The sequence below is a fragment of the Atractosteus spatula genome, chromosome 1 (genome assembly GCF_055471065.1).
Source record: "Atractosteus spatula isolate fAtrSpa1 chromosome 1, fAtrSpa1.hap1, whole genome shotgun sequence".
Lineage (NCBI taxonomy): Eukaryota > Metazoa > Chordata > Actinopteri > Semionotiformes > Lepisosteidae > Atractosteus > Atractosteus spatula.
In genome coordinates this window covers 7,883,971-7,904,392 of record NC_142706.1, presented here as the reverse complement: position 1 = coordinate 7,904,392, position 20,422 = coordinate 7,883,971, and the positions used below count along the sequence as shown (strand labels likewise).

The following is a 20,422-nucleotide window of genomic DNA, read 5'->3' as shown; positions in this document are numbered from 1 at the left end:
GATATACTTGTGTTCATAAATTTCAACCAAAACAAGTATCGTATGATATCTATATAAAAAATAATTGTCTGGATTTGATTGGTGGAATATGAATTTCTCAAATTAAACTCCCTTTATTTAGGAGCCATGACCTCCGCACATCGAGGTCTGTGTATTCAGAGAGTTAGACCTGAGGCTGTCCATGCGGTTACCCAAGTAACTGGCTGTTTGCTGAAGAGTTGTGCCAACGTAAACACTCGTTGTGGTGACATATGTCAAAAGTAGTTTTCTTAATGGGGTAACGGTTGACGGTTTATTCACATGTTCTGTTTTATGGGATTTGCTCATTAGCAAGGGAGTCCAGGCCATTTGCTTCTTTGGAGGGAACCTGAGCTAATCAAGAGAAAACTCACCGTTCTGCCTTGGTACTTCGAGTTCTCTTTAATCCAGCTAAGAAACAGCAGCAGCCGCTCCTATATACGATGCTGGGGATACACACTGTTTCCTGTGAAGAAGATGTGACTCTGTGACTGTTTTTTTTCTGGAGGTGCAAATTCTTCCTACCTATCCATGTGTTACATGGAATTGGAAAGTGCTGGCTTCCACTATGTGCAAAAGCAGATGGGAAAGACTAATGGCCATTATAACCACATATTTATCATATCACAGAAAGTAATGTGACACCTTTCTAATCTGAATATATTTCATTCTGCTGTTATATTGCTCAGCTCTGCCCTCAGTGGGAAGATGATGCCCCTCTTGGAGGAGGCCATAATTCATGCTGAAGTTGGAAATGGTATCTCCCTTTCGCAGGCCGTAATGAGATAAAGATGAAGTTCCGTTCTGCTTGCGGCCGCGGATATTTCTTTGTCAGGATCCTGTTTGGCTGATCTGCATGCTGTCATGCTCGGCTTTTCTTCAGCAGAAATCAAAGGAAGTGCTTCTGCGAGTTTTAGAAGCAAGAAACGGATAGGAGATCGTACAGAATCACCCTGTCTGATGAGCATCCTTTCCATGTCTGTCTCTGAATCTCACAGGAATTCTTTAAAACCTCTTTGGAGATTCATGTTCTAGTGCCCCTCTTAAGAGCAAACAGGGGTTGGGGTGGTAAAAATCTTGTATTAGGTTTTCCTTTACGTTCTGAACATAGTTTTGTTTTTCTTCTTTTTTTTTGTTACTTAATTAGGTCCATGGAACTGAGAGGAATGACGTTCACTGCCTTGGAAATATGTAAAAATCGCTTTGGTTAGCCACCATCAATAATATGTTTATTAATACTTCGCTCAAATGAGTCTCTGGCCTTTCAGTCATTTGTATTTGTTGGAAAAGCTGTGTATCTTTGGCATTTTTTATTATTTAGACAATGTCAATGACTTTTCAGTCTTTGAAAGTAATAAGAATATATTGCTTTTTAGAACTGAGCTGGTATCCCTGTACAGAATATCAAAGTCAGCAGGAGACCAGCTGTTTAATTTCAATACAATCAAAGCAGATGGGACACTCAATAGGTTTATATAAATGCATTCTGTCTGTCAGGTTTTTTGTATATCCAGTATAGCACTGTATGATGAGCATCAATCTGTGATGTAGGGAATTAATGAGAGATTTTCATCATGGAAATAATCCCCTAATTCACTTTGAGCTCAGCAACCTGCATGTAAAAAAATCACATGTATTAACAGTAGTATTTTGTTTTTTTATGCAAGAAAACTGGTGACTAATGCATAATGTGCTATTCACAATTTAATTTTCTTATTAAACTGTATTGTATATTATATGTAGTTTTCATATGGTCAGTGATTACATGGATTCTACTTTAATGGGGTATCAAAATATCATTTAAGATTTTAATATCAATTTAGCCTCTAATACAGCTCCTATATACTGTACAATATTGCTTAGACGTCTTTTGGAATATTCCACATTTCTCACCTGAAATGCCTCAGGTGTTTTTTTTAAATGCTGTGTTTTTTATATAAAGTTAGTCTCAGTGAATAAAGAATGCTATGCCAGTATAATCAGTTGTATGTCCTGTGCTTTCATTTATATTAGCTTATTAGCTTACAAGTCATTATTGAAACCACAATACGGGAAAATGTAAGACCTCTCGGCTTTGCACAATTTACACACTGATTTGTTTAGATTATGGGTTTATTTGGCAGGATCACAAGTGTTGCATATGATACAGTGGACAAACGGACATGTTTTTCAACCATCTGCGCCTTTCTGTTTATTTGATTCATCAAACCAGATCTGTTGCTGTTCACCAACGTCACTTTTCTAGGTCAGACAAACCATTTTCCATTAATCCGTTAATGTAGCAGCCACAGCTTTTGTGTTTTAGACCTGAAAAGCACTGCAAAACAACTTAAATATATGATGAAGTAGACGTACGAAAGTTGTACAGTTCTTGCCAGGAACAGAAAGTTGCTATCCAAAATATTTCTCTCGTGCTGTGTCTGTGTTTCATGTGTAACAGTCACCATTTAACTTTGCTTTCCAAGTACAATGGTAGGAGATTATGTTATTAATCCACAATCACATCAATGGTCACCTCTTGAAGTACTGGTCTACTAAAAAGACAAAGAAGTTCTTTCTTTCTTCCTCTAGGGATTATACAGCTTTCTTTTGTGTGATTTTTTTTGCCAGTCTGTCATTTATATGTGTGAATACATTTCAGCCTTTGAAGCATATTGTACCAGCACCCAGTTGACTGTAAAGACTAAGGGGGAATGGTGAGTCGGGAATGTTTAAAGGTAAGGATTAGGTCAAGGGTAACTCTCCAGTTTAACTGATCGCAATAGTATGTTTTTTTCAACAGCTTTTGTGGCAACAAGCCAACACAAGTACTTTTGTTCTGAATGGCATTTATAAAGTAACAGTTTTGTGAAATATTTATTGTAAAAGGCACAGTACTTCATATTGTATAAGATTATTGACTTGTATAATTGGCTTGAAAATAGTCAAAACACTGGAGAACTAAGTAAGTAAATGCAAAAGCTGTACGTAAGCCGTCAAAAGTTATAGTGTAACTTGTTAATACTAATGAATTACATCTAAGACTCAAAATCTTAGCATGAAGTCTCTTATGTATGCTTCAAAATGAAACGGAGACCATGTTTTGCAGGCATTTCATTTCAAACAGTTCTCATTCAAATATCTTCTGTTGTTCGTAAAGCAGCACAAACTACACATTACACTTTGTTGCCACGCACATTTGGCAGTGCATTGCTTTCTATTTTTGGCCATTCAGCTCTAATCATCTTGCAGTGCATATTGCTGGTTGCACACTTCTTTGTCTGTCTCTGCCAAGTGTATCTCATAGCTTTTTAATGGGTTTAAGGATAGCTGACTCTGACATGCCCTGTACAGTAAATGAGAAACGTACTCTTTTCTTTTTTCTTACCTGAGTAGTTAAGGTTTCCCTGGGTTGTGTCATTATTGAAATTAAACCATTCACAGATCAGTGACCTGTATAAGGGTAATGCATGAAAGAGAAGTAATGATGAGTGATTTTGTGTCAAAATAGGCTTTATGAAAGTTAATTCGATAAAGTATTTATGCACTATAGCAACCATTTTGCCATAGTTTTTCTATAGGTTTACTATGCTGGACCATGGAAATATCCTAATTAGACATTAGAAATGGTCCAGCATAAAACGTAGGACAAGCATGTGGTAAATTTACAAGGATAAACATAGTTAGGGGACAATAAGGAATTTGTACATGAATGGAAAGTATAGGTTTAACTGTCATTGTGACTCTCATGGCTGACATAGAGTGATTTATAAAATGTTTCCATGACCTTGAATTTTCACCACATCATGTTTGTAGTTGGCGGATGGAGAATAGAAGCACTCAGTCTAATCAAGAACTTTATAATGTTTGATAAATGGATTTCTGTATGTTAACTTCATTGCAAGTATGATATTAACATCCCATTTCCCTAAAACGTTGATCTGAAGAATGGATTGTTTGTGATCTTGTTGATATGCATATTATATTCTTCCAGAACTCTGTGCACATCTGTGTGCAATGTCTCAATAGCAAAAGTGCAAATTGTGATTCTTACTCCCTGACATGAAGTTGCTGCATGCACTCCTAAAGTCTGACATGCTGTAAGCCATTGAGTGACACCTCAATCAGGCAGTGCTAAATGGTCAGTGACTCTGTGATGGCCTCAACTCCCCCGAGAGAACTTGCTGCTGACATTTCCATACCAGGCTGGAATTGGCAAGAAGCTGCTGAAAAGAGGTCTTTAGAAGAATGACTCGGAGCCAGCCGAGCCTGAAATCAGGTCAAATTGTTCATGAACAAACTGCAGACACCGCGCGTCTTTTCATTCAAAGTATATAAAAAAAATAACCTAACAATGTCGTTTCTTTTGTTTGGTAAAGGCTGTGATTACTATGAAAAGGTATAACCATTGCTAAAATTAACTGACATGCAAAAACAACAGTGTGGACTTTTATGTTTCAATGAAAATGAAACACGAAAACATGATGATGATCATATGGCTCCACATTAAAGACCCAAATCGCATGTTTACAGGTTTCTATTAAAAGACATTTCCCCCCCTTTTAGGCGCAGGCAATTTGGCTTCTGAAGCACTTTGTTTTTGTCACAGACCATGATTGCCTTTATTTGCTCAGACAGATTCTTCACAGTTTACCTTTGATAATACCCTGGATTAGCTTTACAAATACAGTAAGGAGCCCTGAGGGATTTTGTTCTGTATCATAGCTGAAGCAAACCTCCATTAAAAAAAAACCAATAAGCTTAATTAGAGATCTTCATCATAGAATATAGGCAGGTAGATACCGGAGTATAGATATGTCTTATCTTTCATTACATTGTTCCACAGGGGACTGTATTTATAAAATCAAAGTGATTTTGCAATTGATAATGTTCCAAGATGCAAACTACAGTGTCTATTGTTAGCAGCACAGTCTCTTGACATACGTTCTCTCCCAGTGGTATTGTTACAGAATATATTGCCAACTCCTTAATGAAATGCTCAATTACAATCTTTAAATAGGTAATTATACACAGTTTATTCCCAAGATCCTGAGCTGTCTCTTTTTTAGATGGTACATCAGCTCATGGATCATAGCCAGAATCAACCGCTCGCAGTGCTCCTCGTTATTGCTCTTTTAAGAGAGCATCGGCAGCCCCATTAATAAAATGTTTATGGACACTGACTGGAGAGTTGGTGTAAAGTATCACTGACAGTTCAAGAAATACAGTCTAACCATTGAACATGTTTCAATATGTGTGTGGACTTCGCCCAGACTGCGTCTTTAAACAGTTCGTGTTGATTCTTGGAAAGTGTATTTTTTTAACAAAGTATAGAATGTTTTTCTTGTATGCTTGGCCATTTAAGATACTCAGTGATACAAAGACAATAATTGTGTGGTGCAGCCATGTTACATATGGGATAATTTATGTTTTTCATTTCTGTATTGAGAAAAGCCCAATGTATATTTTACAAAACGTAGTCATCCCAGTTAGAGACATTACAAAAGTAACATACTGCACTAGTGACCTGTTTATTGTGATTGCCACAGACTATTTACATTTGATATACTGTATTGATTCTGTGAAAGGAACTGTTTTTGTGTGATCATAAAACTGTGGGGAAATGCTTTCCAATGCAGATCCAGTAAGTTGGACTGTACTTAGTCTGTCCCTTCCTCAGTGTGACCTTGCAGTTATGGCAAATAGTGATAAAGTAAGCAGATGACATGCAAAAATGCAGTGACAAATTTACTCTTGGAGTTTAACACAGTTTTAATAACTAATATAATGTCTTAAAGTGACTACCAAACTCATTGGATGTTACAATTTGTTACTGGGGGAAATGGCAAGGTGAAAGTGTGTAGATGTCAGTAGAATTTAGCTTTTATTTGGAGTCCCTATTATGTCACACAGAGTCAAAATATTTTTAGGAGTTTCTTGCTGCATTTACGTTAATGCTAATGTTGCTTAATAAGGTTTGCCCAGATGGTGGTGCATGCATGGTACAGCTGATTCATACTGTGTGTATATTTTGCTGCAAGGTAAGAAACAGGGTGCAACGTATGGTTCATTTCTCTCTGTGGTGAACTAGATTAATATGAACCATGCTAGCAGGTGGTAATTTTGGTGCACTGGAAAATTCATGTGCTAGTGCATTTAGTTAATGTTTGACTCTTAAATAAATGTTCAAAACAGTAGTTTACTTTGAGTGCAAAGCTGTAGAAAAGTCAGGGGTCTAGACACAATGAGAAACAAATATAAACGGGATGTTTGCACTCACTGTATAGAATACACTCAATTCAATGGAACAAAAAGTTTTTCACATACAAAAGGATCAGTTCCTCAAATTCTTGAATTAAAAGTTAGGAGAGTATTATAAGAATAAATTCCAGCCACTCCTCATTGGGTCCTGATCATTAATTTCTTCATTAAGATCTTCTAATCAAGAAGGAAATACAGCTGTTTTCATTAAACTTTTATTTTCATTGTTTTCCTTTGGCACATACAAAATGTTAGCAAGACTATCACTTAGGTGTGAGAATTCTTTTTACAGCAAGTGACACTTTCTTTGGTGTCCACTAGGGAGTAAGTGATAAGTCTAGCTCCTGAAAGTGACTATACTGTATATGGTATCATAATTAGAAAATTAAATAGTGCCTTTTTTGCTGAGAGTGTTGAAGAGTAACTTATATAGTTGAAAAAAATGTATACAAATGTTTGCTGGATATTCCCTTCAGTTAAAAACGCATTTCTTGAGGAATTAACAATACCCTTAAATTAAATTCATTTGAGTTTGTTTATTGAGCATTTAGGTATATTGAAATGTGGCTTATCTCACAGTTTAGGAGCTGAGATTGAGGAAGAATGCGTGAGCCAAAGTGCAAAAAGAAGAGGGATATGCTTTTTATATATATTTTAAGAAATAACTTCAGGAATGGTCATGATTTAGAACAGCTGGCGCAAAAGAGGCTTGGAAGCCATCATCCCTCCTGAACTTCAGTTAAAAACGTCTATTTTTTGCTAAAATTAGCTCTTCCCCCTTTGGCCTTTTAAAATATTTTGTTAGGTCTCCTAAAAAGAAAATGCTTTTATACAGTCTTTGATAATGGTTTGTTAAGAACACAGGAGATATACAGCCTAGCTAAACTGAATTTATTATTTTTCATTGTGAGTATTGAAATGAGGCCTTTGGGGTTTAAGAACTAAAGAGGCTTCTTGCACCCAACAGAAAAGCTAGCTTATAGTAAATAATATAGACAGAGGTGCATTTGCATCATCAATGTAAAAGTAAAGAGCAAATAAAACATTTTTCTTTAAAAAACAAATACTTTAAAAAATACTTTTTTAGGACAGCATTGGAAAGGGGTGCAATTGTGACCCTTTTCTGGACATTTTCAGAGGTAAAAAACATAGTTTTCCATATGCTCAATATTGCAATGTAAAAATCTGTGCTCTGTGTAATGCTGAAATATTCATGCGTCTTTATTTAATCAAGATTAGACTTCTGTAATGCTTCACTTTCTGGATTATCTACTAAGTTACTAAATAGCCTTCAGTCTATCCAGAATTCAGCCGATTGTGTGCTAACTAAAACTACTCTGTATAAGCATGAACTGTAATTCCCATCCTATGCAAATTGTACTGGCTCCCTCTGAAACTTAGAGTAGCATACAGTAAACAGTACTCCTGCTCTACTGTTCTAAATAGTACTGAATGGTCTAGTTCAAGGTTATCTTAAGGGCATATTACATGCATGTAGTCTAACACCTATTTTGAGACATGCTGATTCAGGTCTTCTTTCTTCTACCTAAGACTACACTCTGTAGTTGGAAATGGAGGTTTTTTCTTTTGCAGCATCTTATCTGTGTAACTCACTTTCCAAATCCATTGAAAACTGTTGGCACTTTTAAAACTTGTTTAAGGACCAGCTGTTAATTATAGTTTTGATTGTGTAATTTAGTTTTCCTCTTGGGTTTATTGGGCTATCTGTAGCCTCTTTTTCTCTTATACTTTACTTCTCTCGTGTGTTTTATACCTGCACCATTGTACACTTCGAGGTTTTTATAAAGTGCTTATCAATAACATGTATGTATTGGCACAGGGGATATTGCATTGTTTCTGAAACAAGGGACAATTGTGTGTTTCTTACTTTTTAAATATTTACCAGTTTATTTTAAATATTTACCACTTGCGTTACATTAATTGTAGAACAGCTTCATACATAAGTCGGTTTGATATCTCAGCACACACAAAAACGTAAAAAATCTCCTTCAGCAAATAAAACCAGTCCAAGTAAAGGTGTCTTTTATGAAACTAATTTAAGGGACTTGAATTATTTCAGAACTTGGTCCTGCCTGACAGTCAAGAATTGGGCCCTACAGACCACTTAGTAATGACATCCTTCTGTGTTCCAAAAGACTGCTGCATTTACATAATGAAAACCTGACGTTTGGTTTAATCTGGACCTTGATCTTTGGTAACTAATACATAATTTATTGTTTGTTGTATAAATTGATTCATTTTCAGACAGCATCGAAACTAGGAATTGAAAATGTGATCATTTTCAATAGCAGGAAGCAATATAGAATGTACGGCGAGACTCCGATTTTGAATTGCCATCACAGCCAAACTGTAATCTCAATCCACAAAATCCCAGACAAGAACCAAACTCTTTATGTCACAGAAGTGACATAAAGTTTGATTTTAAGTGACTTTAAGTTTTTTTTACTTAAAGAGCCGAGAGTCCTGGAGTGAGAGTCATCATAACACCCTCTCAAGGGGAGTGCTTATTTTTATGTGTGTATATGTGGGCATGCACGTAGCGTCTAGGTCTACTATAAATTATAGGATTATTATAGTATTGGGAAAGCGTAGTTCTTTGTTGGCTATATTTCTGATATACTTAAATTTAAAAGACCAGTTATTTTTCAATGCTGCCTAATATAATAATACTCGGTTGTGAAGATATTCAAATCTATTTTGAGAATTAATCACTTGGCCATTCATTAATGTCATCCTGTACTGGCGGTGCTAACTGTAAGCACACAGTGCCCACTGTTCCTTCAGCAACAGAAAGCCCCAAACACCTGGTTTGCATGTCTTGCTTTTAAGCAAAATCTTGAAAGAAATATCCTATATTCCTTTTTACGTAGGGTAAAATGTTAAATCAGTTGGGAGTTTAATGGAGCTCGTAGCTCAACCAAATTCTACAAAGAGACCCATTGATAAAAAGCTATCTGAGTTGCTCTTGGGAGGTAATAGCATTTGCCTTGCAATGACAGGTAAATTATTTCTTATGTTGTAGTTAGTAATTGAAAGGATAAGACTCCAACAGTAATTCAATGGATTCAGCAAACACATAATAATGGAAGTTTGAGTAATTTAGTTCAAGGTAGATCATACTGAATTAGCATTTAGATAATAGGAGACACTTGGTGTTTTAATTATAGTGTTGGCCTTGTAGAGGACCATGTGTGCCTAAAGCTTAGTTTTATGTACTTTTATATAATGCATTTACCTCCCAATGCAACCTGACTCTGTGATATAGAGGCTGCTGTTTTCTAATAAAGCAAGGCCTCTGAAGTCCAAGATGTGAAGAATGTATTGGGTGGAAACAAGAATCATAACTGCTCTGGGCTCACACTGTGGTCAAGGGCTGAGATAATTGGAAGTTTCATTTGGGGAATTTCTTAATGATTATTATGGATTTAATAGGCTGCAAATTGGTTCTATCACAAAAACAATATTAAAGACGCTAATTAGCAGAGGTCTCATTATCTGTTTTATGTGAGAAACTGGGCTCATGCTACATACTGTAAGTGGTGCAGTGTCCTCTCTAGAGTCAGTATATTTACTGATTTTAATTTTAAAATAGATATTTCTGGGTTGTCATCCACAGGAGTCCCAATAACATCAGATGTTTCCAGACTTATAAAATTGTCCCTGGATAGCAGTGCAACACAGAACATGTCATTAAAGGGTTTTTGTTTATTTTCGCATGGAAGAGAAAACTGTTAAGTCATCAAAATAATCAAAATCCAATCCTTGTTAATAAACTGCTCAATTTGAAAAATGCTTTTATCCAGAATGATTGTAACAGTGTTTGTGGTTTTTACCATCAGGAATTCTCCTGAGTACTGCATGTTGAGTTTAATACTGTATGTTTGAAAACATTTAAATGTGAAAATTAAGTAAAAAGAAGTGGTGATATGAATTAAACATTCATTTGTGCATTCCTTTGTTTTACTAAAGCACAAATCAATGTAGCGAGAATTGGGGGAACGCAGAAAAAAATAAATAAAAAGCCATACTGTACACAGTCTGAGCCAATAGAGCACCAAGAGTAAAAACTACAGTACCTCTACCAAGATTTACATTTTAATCTGTTAAATATCAGATTGCACATTAACATATAATATGGAAACAGGAGTCCTACCTGTCTATTCAATCTAAAATAAGATTTTTTTTTCATCTGTGTTTGTCTTTAGTACGAAGGTACAGTAATGGGTCTGCAGCCAAGGCACTCAGCCAAATGGTCTATATTCTTCAGTTCTGAAAAGGCTGGACTTTTACCGAAACTGAATTATTTAAAGAGAAGGACACTGTCTGGGACTGGGTGATGTCAGATGTCATAAAGAGTTTCATACAATGGGATGTCTAAAAACACATCATAAGCACATTCCCAGCCTGTGGGCAGCAGCTGCTGTCACTACTAGGCCTGTGTTCAAAGGCTCAGAGCTTTGTTCTTCTGCCAGGAATTCAAAGGTAGTATTAGACCCCGAGAAATTCATTGAGCATTCTTGTAGTGGCATCCATAGTGAGAGGCATTACCTTACAAATCATATCCCTTGCCGATCACCTTTGCAGGGTGTTAAGTCATTATAAATGTGGTGCATGCATTTCAAATCTCTGTAAAGCATCTCGGTGTTCACTAGTAGAATTTAGTTGCTAAACCCACCACTTGATTTTAGAAATACTGTAAATTAAACTAATAAACATGCTTAAAGGGAAGGTTTGGACATTTCTCTTTCCTTAAGCATGTTAGGAAACTGCAGTGTCTAACTGAAAACCCCATGAATAGATGGCACATAGTGCTTTAACAATTTCTGAAGATAATCATTATTTATGTGGGCATTAAGGAGTAGTGAATATCTTGCATTTTCATGACTGTGAATGGTCATGCTTTCCACAATTAACTTTGCTGAGCAAACAATATATGCTCAAGGGTGAAAACAAATGAACAAACACCTTCTTGTTGGTGTTGGTGTTCCTTCATTATGGTTTCTTACATGTTTTTAAATAGCTTGTGTTACCTGTGTCAAAGGACACGAAAAGTTAAACTTTGGTTTAACATTTTTCTTCAGTGCTAGGTTTAGGTGCCTCTATGTGTTTGATAATAGTTAAAATTGGTAGATCAGAATAATAATCTAAATAATAATTTTTATGATACCACATTAATAGACACACCAGCAGCTTTTGTTTTAGTTGTTGTGGTACTGTAGTTCACACAGGTTATGATGGTGATTGATTGGTCAATGATGACTGAGTGATAACAGTATAAATGATACAGTATATAATACATATTGTAATGTTAATACAACATATCATTCAAAAGTTGAAAACTTCCATCAGAAGCATGTTCTGGAACGTCAAAGGTCAAGATGTGTCTGTCTTTACAGTCATAGAATATGGAGCAGCATTTCAAATTTAGTTTGTTATTACCTGAACCATTCATTTGGTTAGTTCACAAAACATGACACTTTAAAACTGTTTGAATGCTGTAGGCCATTTCAGTCCTGATTTCACACATCTTCTGTCATGCTGCCACATTGTGATCCCACACAGATACCCAATTAGAGCATGGAAATTGAGACTTAGAAATGCTTCTCTTTTGTTATTCTTTTTATAGTATGTTTTTAGATTCAGATAAGCCACTTTTTTTCTTACAGCCTTTTGGGTTGTGCATCATTCATTGTATTATAATTTTATTTAATTTATTTGAATACATTTTAGTTGTAATCTGAAGTTACAGTATAACAAATGAACTGTCAGTGATTTTGGAAGTGAAGCCAGGATAGGTAAAGACTGAACTATAACCATAACAAAAGTGCACTGCCGTTAAAATGGTTGGAAAGACAAAAAATGTCATACAAATAAGAATAAAGCAGAATTGTGAAAAAAATTGACTTGGTCTCAAGCAGGTGAAAAAATCTCCACATAATTTACACCTGTTTGTTTAATGTGTAAACATTTGCAGTACAAGGGTATTCAAAATCTTATAAAAGCTCACACCTTTAGAAATCACTCAGTTGTCTCAGAATGGCAGCTGCTGTGCATTACAAAGTTTTATCACTATTTTATGAGTGCACCAGTAGTATTTGAATTGCATCTTACTAACTTGCCACAAGGCATACAAAGAGGAGATCAACATTTGCCTTTTGAGGAATAGGAGAGAGCAGGTGTGATTCAGAAACTGATGCATCTCCAGTTTTAGTTTGGTTTTCCACCAGTGGTCCTGCTATCTATTCATTACCTGTATCGTTAACCAACAGCATTGACCCTTTCCGCTACAGAGCACCTTGCGTTTCTCTTCTGGTAGAATTATCTCCAAAACGCTACCTACAGTAGATCATATGCACTCTCAGCAAAAAAAAAGCTTGCATTTCATTTTCATGCATCTCTAAGGCTTTGTTGCCCATATTTTGTCATTTGGATTTCATTTTAATTTTCACATTGTTCTACTAGTGTGTTATACAACAATACCTCACCTCTGGGCTGTAGAAATGGCTACTAAATACCCCCCCCCCCCCCACTCATGGTTATCCTTGTTATCATAGGTTGAGCTCCTAATCTATGTATGTTGAATAATTTGCATAAACATTAATATTTAGTAGGGCATAGTGCAAAATACTCACCTTGCTGCAAGGCATTTTGGGTTTTGCCACCATATTTTTGTGCTTTGTGCGTATGTTGGCATCGCCCCTTTATGTTTCTAAGTATTTAGCAACCGGAACACAAAGAGAAAGAACAGAAAGCAAATTCAGCTAGACATAAAAACTCCTGTTATTACAAGCTGATCTTATTAAGTGCTTGCACTGAGGATTGTTTAGAACTATGAAGTTGTCTACACTTGCTCATGGTTGTAAAACTTCTTGTAAAAATGAATTACAGCAATATTAGATCTTTGTGAAGATAACACCAGAAAGGTATTGCCTGTAATACAGGTAGATCAAAATGTTCACATGTTCTAACTTGTGGCATGCAATATAGCTGTTGTTTCTCCATATGAGCTTGAAATGGTAATTGACTTACATTTCATAATAATGGCTAAGAGCGCTAGACGTGCATCTGAATTTAACAGCAGTTATAAAGGGTACTGTGTTAATGAGTCAGAAAACAGAAAGTTTCCACTGGTGCAAAGGGAAGCTGTAAATTGGAGTTACTCTTCAGCACCATGTTTGCTTGTACAGCTGTAAGTAAACGATCTAAAAACTTGGAGCGCAGTGTTGGCATTAATAACAATAATACATCATCTGTGTACTGGTTCCTGGTGATTTTTTTGTGGTGAGTAATGCTGGCCCCCAAGACCAAGTTGTAAGGTCAGACTTCTGTCCCTGCTGTGATGACTGAAAATATGTAGTTTGCAGAGTTCTGAAATAACAGGTAATAAGATTTATGGAACCAGTCAGAGACAGCTGGAGTCAAAGTAAATACAAAACCCTGCTTGTAACGAGGCCTCAGAGACCTTTGAAGTTCACCAAAGAAATTAAATCCGGAAAGTATCCCAAAGAGGAATTTGCAGGCTCTTGAAAGTGGGGAACAGTCTCATAGCTGTCGTATTTTAAGTGGCAAAAACCCATGATAAGCACAGCAACTAACACCTTGAAGCCAGCCAAGCCAGTGTGCTTATCCCAATGTGTAGGGTGACTAAATACCAGTGATGGAAATCTGCGTTTGCATGCTGTTTGAAGAAAAAGCAATCAAAACGCTATGCATTCCCCCTCTGATGGGAAATAATAAATAAATACATTTGCCACTCCAGGCTGATTGTCCTTGTTGTTCTGAGAGTGCAGATCATTTGTGTAGGTGGCTGGCTTTGGAAAGTGAGAAATAAGCCTGTGTTATTATAGGGTTTTTATTTGGATGTTGTACTTGAGGGCATAGCTTAGTGAAGCTCCAGGGATGTTATTACACGTGCCCGCTGATCTGGCATTTCAGTACAATGCATGAAAAATGGCCCAATAGTGGTATTAAATCAAGCTGTCGAAGTAAACAAAAGATAAAATAGGGCTGCATGTTTCCTGTAGAATAGAAACAGTGCCTGAAGTACAGCAAGATCGCGGACAAATTCAAGCTACAATATTTCTGTTGTTTGTGAAGAAAGGGAGTATTTAAACTTTTGCTAAGGTATATAGGACAGTCTTATTTAATAATCATTAATACTTCCTTACATAGTGCAAAGGATCTCAAACCACTTTTCTCACCACCACTGAGGTGCAGAAAATGCCTGGGTAATACAAGGTTGCTAGTCTACACCAACATTCACGCTACATAGCTTCATGAATTGAATTAAAGGGGAACATGAGGTACAGGCCCAAAGTGGAGCCAGGCCACCATGCATAACACGCTTACTCTTTCAAAAAAGTGCTGTGGGATCTTTAATGACCAAGTAGTGTTTGAATGTTACAAGTTGGTGACAAACAACTTTTGTCGAAGAACATTGGGTTTTCCAAGTGGTCATTTAAGCAGGATAGATCCTCACTGTTATCCACTTTTTTCTGTGGGGGCGTAAAGATAAAGAAAATAAATTGTGAGATGCAACTTCTAGCTATTCTCTTGGAATTTCTGGTGTCTTGGATGAAGAGAAACTGATTTTCTTTGAACTGCAGCTTAGAGAATTTGTAATAAGCAGTAGCAAGTCTACAACAGTTCTGCATACACCCCTGGAGATAAAACCAGGGGAACTTGATATGTTCTATTAACTTGCTGATTTTTCTTGAGGACATGAGTCTAAAAACAGATTATTGATTGTGTAATTGTTTTTTCGGACAATTTAAGGTATTTCTTGAGTATCTCAGCTGAGTGACATGAAACTATGATATTGTGTGCAGTATTTATAATATGGATTCAAATTAATGTATCTTGATCCTCTGTGAGCACCCCAGGCAACACAAATGAATATAGCTTTATAACCCCATCAGCAAATGCAGTGGATCTAGACTTCTTGATAGTTTTGTGGTGCTTTTTTAGAATTAAAATTGTTTCAGTCCACCTCACTTTAATAATGAAGATGTGAAGCTTCGTGTTATTGAGGGCACCTTGTTCATTTCACCAGCTTGACTGAATGGTGCCCCAGTGAACTATGTACCTAGCAGAGACATTCACAGTTATCAGCCTTTTCTCCTGTGGATTCCTTGGCTTCTTTATGCAACATTTTCTGTGCTTGATATACAAGAAAGAGCACCAGGAAAAAAAATGCCTAGAGGTGATTGAGATTAAACACCCCAAATGTCAACATACAATTAAGCTTGAATATATAATTATGGCGACTTGCTGTTATTTTCTTAGATATTAAAAGCATGAAAGCACATCTGCAATCCTTGGCTGGTGATGTCAAGGCAGAGTGACTGCTTGAGTGTGGATTTTACATGCTGCAGACAGACGGATGGGGGTGAAACATTTCCTTATGTTTTGGGGACCCAGCGTGCTAGAATTGAGGAATTTCTCCTGTACAGCAGCACACAAATATAACGAGTGTTGATAAACAAATTCCAGTGTGAAACTGGCATTTGTGTTATTGTTTTTTTGGTTTTGGGCAGCAGTTGCAAAACGAGGTGTACCCCTGTGACATGTTTCAGATGCACTTCAAAATATTAATCTTTTAATGTGGGATTTGATCTTCAGGTTGTAATGGGCCAGTGCATTCTAATTCATTTAGTAAGACGGACCTGTGCCAGCAGATTATTCTGTCAGTACGCCACTGTATATGGTCTGGATAGCTTTTGTTAGCTAAAAGATTCAGAGTGCTTTTTTTCCTGATAAGATGACTTCAGCAAAAGCAGGATTAAAATATTGTTTCTGTACCTTTTGTTCTTTTTTAATTTATTGATAGATTGAGAGTTTTACCAGCTCTTCAGTTTTATGTTTGAATTGATATGATGTTGGTGTGCCATGGTGGCGAAGAAGATTTTATGTAATTAATCAATCATTATGTAGTACTTTCCACTCCAGCAGAAAGTGGAGTACCGCCAACGGAATAAGTGCACTGTATAATCTGTGAAATTAAAGGGTTCACGTCCTGCACTGGAAGTACTAGCTTCCCACAGCCTTTTGATGTCTGACCTGAAATAAAAAGTTACTTGGGATTTTCCGTATTGTTTTTGACTAACAATGTTATGTCTGTGATTAGGACATATAATAATACATTGTCACACTTTTCAGATAGAGTAGACTTCAGTCATACTGCACAGCTTTTAAAAAAAGAAGACTGAATATCAGATGAAATACTGTCGATTCTGTTTGAAAAGAGGAAAGGTTATATAAAAAAAATTCATCATACAGTAAGATTTTGAAAAATATAGCTAACATAGGGATATTACAAATATATTAAAACAGGAGTGCTTACATTTTAGACAATTTTAAAATGGTTAAAGTACATAAAATTAACACAAATCTTAATCTAGTGAGCACAAATACATTTAACTGACCTAATAGGTTTTAATTATATCCCATAGATGGCACACTTTGTATGTTATAATATACTGTACATAAGTTTTTTAAACGTGCCATGATCATCTGCTTTTGTCTTAAAACCCAGTAAACACGCTGTGAATATTCACTAATTTGCATTGCATAGCCATAAGTGACGTTAAAATTGTGTGGTTGGCGCTTGGCCTTGGTCAGCCATGCCCAGTGCCGAGCAAGCTGCCACCTACACTCAGGGCTGTGCTGCTGGACTCCCATGTGTCTCTGAGGTGTTCAGATGGCTTTGTGCTGTGTGCCAGACCCAGCCCACACGAAGCACCGTACATATGCTTCTTCAACGCCTTCACTCTTCAAAGACAGAAACACAGCGAGAATGACGGGCGACGAGGATGGAATTAGAAATGATAGGTCCTTTGCTGGTGGCATTTATTTTATCACAGTGTTGGAGGCCTCCACAAGCGAGTGGAAAGGAAAGAGCAGCATGTTTTCACTGGTAAGCTCCTCTAACTGGATCTCAAACTGGATCTCTAACGGGGCTGCTTTAGACTTCATTTTGAATGATGTGTGGTGCGTGCTGTTCCCTCTTCTTTTTTATTTGCTTAATAAAGCGGAAATCCGCATGCAATTATGTTGACCCTGGGAGCGAAGTTGGAAGCCAGAGTGTAATAGGGGCATAATGTTTTTGCTTCTCCGTGGTTACAGATCATACAAATAGATTTGCTGGCCAAAATCAGCAGGAAAGGGAGGTCAGATTGAAAACAAAATAAACTCCAGTGTTTCTGTGCCTGTAAAAATCTATTGCTATCGTGCAGAGAAAAAAAAAATGGGTGTGAAAAATGTTATATGGGATTGAAGCTGGCGTGTTATCATAAAAGGCATTCAGCATTAATTTAAGAGTATGATATTTGTCAGGCAGCCGGGAAAAAAAAATAGTCTTTCATTTTTTCTGCTGTTGTATTGCTGACTTCAGATGCGACTGTTCCCCTCCCCCTTCAATCAAGTGGTCTTCAAACACATTGCCTGTTTGAAAATAAGAGGAAGATTGTTTTGGTTTTATTTGGCTTCTACACATTTTTCCTCCGCCCTGACATGAGGCAAACTGCTAAGAAGCAGGTGGCTGTGCCTGTCTCCCAGAGATACAGATTGACTGTGACTGGGCTGCTGTCTATTGGCCTTCTCTGTCATTTTATGCCTTAGAGTAAAGGATGAACCCAAGGAACTGAAAGGAAATGTGTGCTTTGATACGCTCTATCCTTGTGGTTTTGCTTTCAGATATTTTCTATGCCAAAGATACAGAGCTGGACAGGAAGGATGGAAATTGTTAAATTTTTGCAGATTGTCAGACTAATAGTTCAGGCTGTATGTTCAAAATGGTTCTAAAATCTGTGATGGGCCTTTGAAATTACAAAAGTCGCTTCACTAGAATGATGATTACATAATAGCATCTCTGCTTTTAAGATGAGGCCTAGAATCAATTTTGTATTCTGGTAGAATAAAGTGTGTCCATTCTGCAAGGGAACTAGCTGGTCTGTTTTTTTTCTCATCATTTAAATCCAAAATGCAAAAGTTAAAATGAGATTTGTAGCAAAATGTTTAATGTTTGCCAGAAAAAAAATCAAGGGATTTGAAGATACGGTTGGGTGGTTGCAAAAGTTCATTAGACAGTCTATAGAAATATCTTCCCAGGAGATCTTCCTTTCACAGAATAAATATAAAGTAAGGCTCTCTTACTGTGTCCTTAAACTAAATTAGTTCCTACCTGGTTAGTGTATTAGTTTATACTAACTTGAAGCTCACTGTATGTGAAGTGAAGTTTGTTCTCTAAACATTCTGAATGAAATAAAAAAGGCCAAAATTTTTCTATCAGTATGAATACCCATAAATTAAAAGTGGTTTAACCATATTGTACATATTCAGAATGACGTGGCCCTTTTGATATATAAAGGAAATCAGGATACAGTGAAATCACATACAGTGAAAACTGTCATTTGACCTAACCTAAAAAACAATAAAATAAATATTTGTTCCATAGCATGTACTTGCTGTACCAAGAACAAGCTCCACACTCCTGAAATCCTCTTATTCTCCTTCATTAGAAAGGGACAATTTAGAGTATAAAATCACCCTTAATCTGTGTATTCTTGGCTGTACGGCGATTCCCCAATGTCTCTGTGCTGCCCTATTTTTGTGGCCTTTATCATTTTTATTAAATGCACCTATATTTTGGATTTACTACTACGTTGTTGTAAATTCTGTCAATATGTTGCGTTTAAAGTGTGTATCATTTATTGCTAGGTTTGTCCCACAGCTGCTCTAATGAGAATCGTTTAACTTTGCTGTACTTCATCCTGTAGTTCCTTGCAGTTGTTTTATAAATGGCTATTGGGTGTTGTCTTGCAAAATGGTTGGTCTGCAGATTTGGATATTTTAGTATAATAACAATGCTGCAGTAGCACGGTGATGGATTTTTATGGCTTAAATGAAATTAATCCATAGCTCTTCTGTAGCACCACTTGTCAGACCACTGTTCTCATAATTATTATATATTATTATGACTCGTACCCCCACACACATAAATTGGCATTGTTTTTAAAAGTGCTTAGTGTTGCTTTTCACATTTAATTCTTTCAACTGAATAGATTTTTTCCCCCTGTTTAATTAATGTAATGATATGCTGGTTTGAACAGCCCGTATAATGTGGTTTAACATAACTTATTTTTCCATTTTGAATTAGCTGACACATTCAGAGGTATATTGCAGGGAGGTTTAAAGGACAGGGTGTGTGGAGACTTAGAAGCAGAGACTAATGCAGCAGATGGTATTTTGCAGATCTTGGAAGTAGTGGTGAGTTGCTGGGACAGTGATGAAGTGACTGTGCATTTTCCCTGGGTCTATACCTGACCTGATCTTAATTTCCCATTACTGTTGGCTGGCAGTGAAAGCACTAAACACACTAGTAAATTACTTTATTACATAATTAAAATGGCATGTTTTTCCTCCCTAGCCAGAGAAAGTAAAAGAAAACAAATTTGCACTTAATTCTCCTATGTCCTCTTCTCCAGCCTTTAGCTACAAATAAGAAAACAAAAATGACTAATTCCTTAATGACATGACATATATGTTTCTCTTCTGTCATCTGTGTGTATGCTTTTATTGTCTATTTTGTTCAATTTCTGGTAATTTATTTTATTGAAAAATTTCCTCTGCTTCCTGTTTTCCAAAGTGAAAATGCAGCCAAAATGTAACTGCTAAAGGTCACTTTGAACATACATGGTATTTGCAAAGTGAGGGGAGTGGTTTTGAGGTTTTAAGACAGAAGGACAACTCTCAGAATGCCAAGGGGGATACAAAAAAGAAGAAAAAGAGAGGAGTGGGCTGATTTAGGAAGTAACAAACACTATTTATTCCATCCTCTACTAATTCTCTGTCCAGCTGCAGGAGACCAAGACAGCAAATTAATGGAAATCAGATGTTAACATTTGCAGCCCTGTGGACATCCCTTGTCCATACTTTGATCTCGTACTCTTGTCAGTGTTCAATTACAAGGGTACTGCTTAACACGAACAACTCCTTTGTTTTTTTTTTCCTTGTGGTCACCTGTGTTTAGAATTGTGTGGCGTTATTATCGACACTCTATCGGGGCATGCATATTTTCACCATAGTTTTTATAGTTTCCTCTTTTGTGTTGACTGTCTTAACCTTATTTGCAATGATGAAGAAT

General features: G+C 36.5%; 1 protein-coding gene across 4 annotated transcripts in view; it reads left to right on the top strand.

Moving 5' to 3' along the window:
* Positions 1–20,422, top strand: part of ptprda (protein tyrosine phosphatase receptor type Da) — a 220,830-nt gene that overhangs the window by 28,900 nt on the left and 171,508 nt on the right. The window lies entirely within an intron of this gene.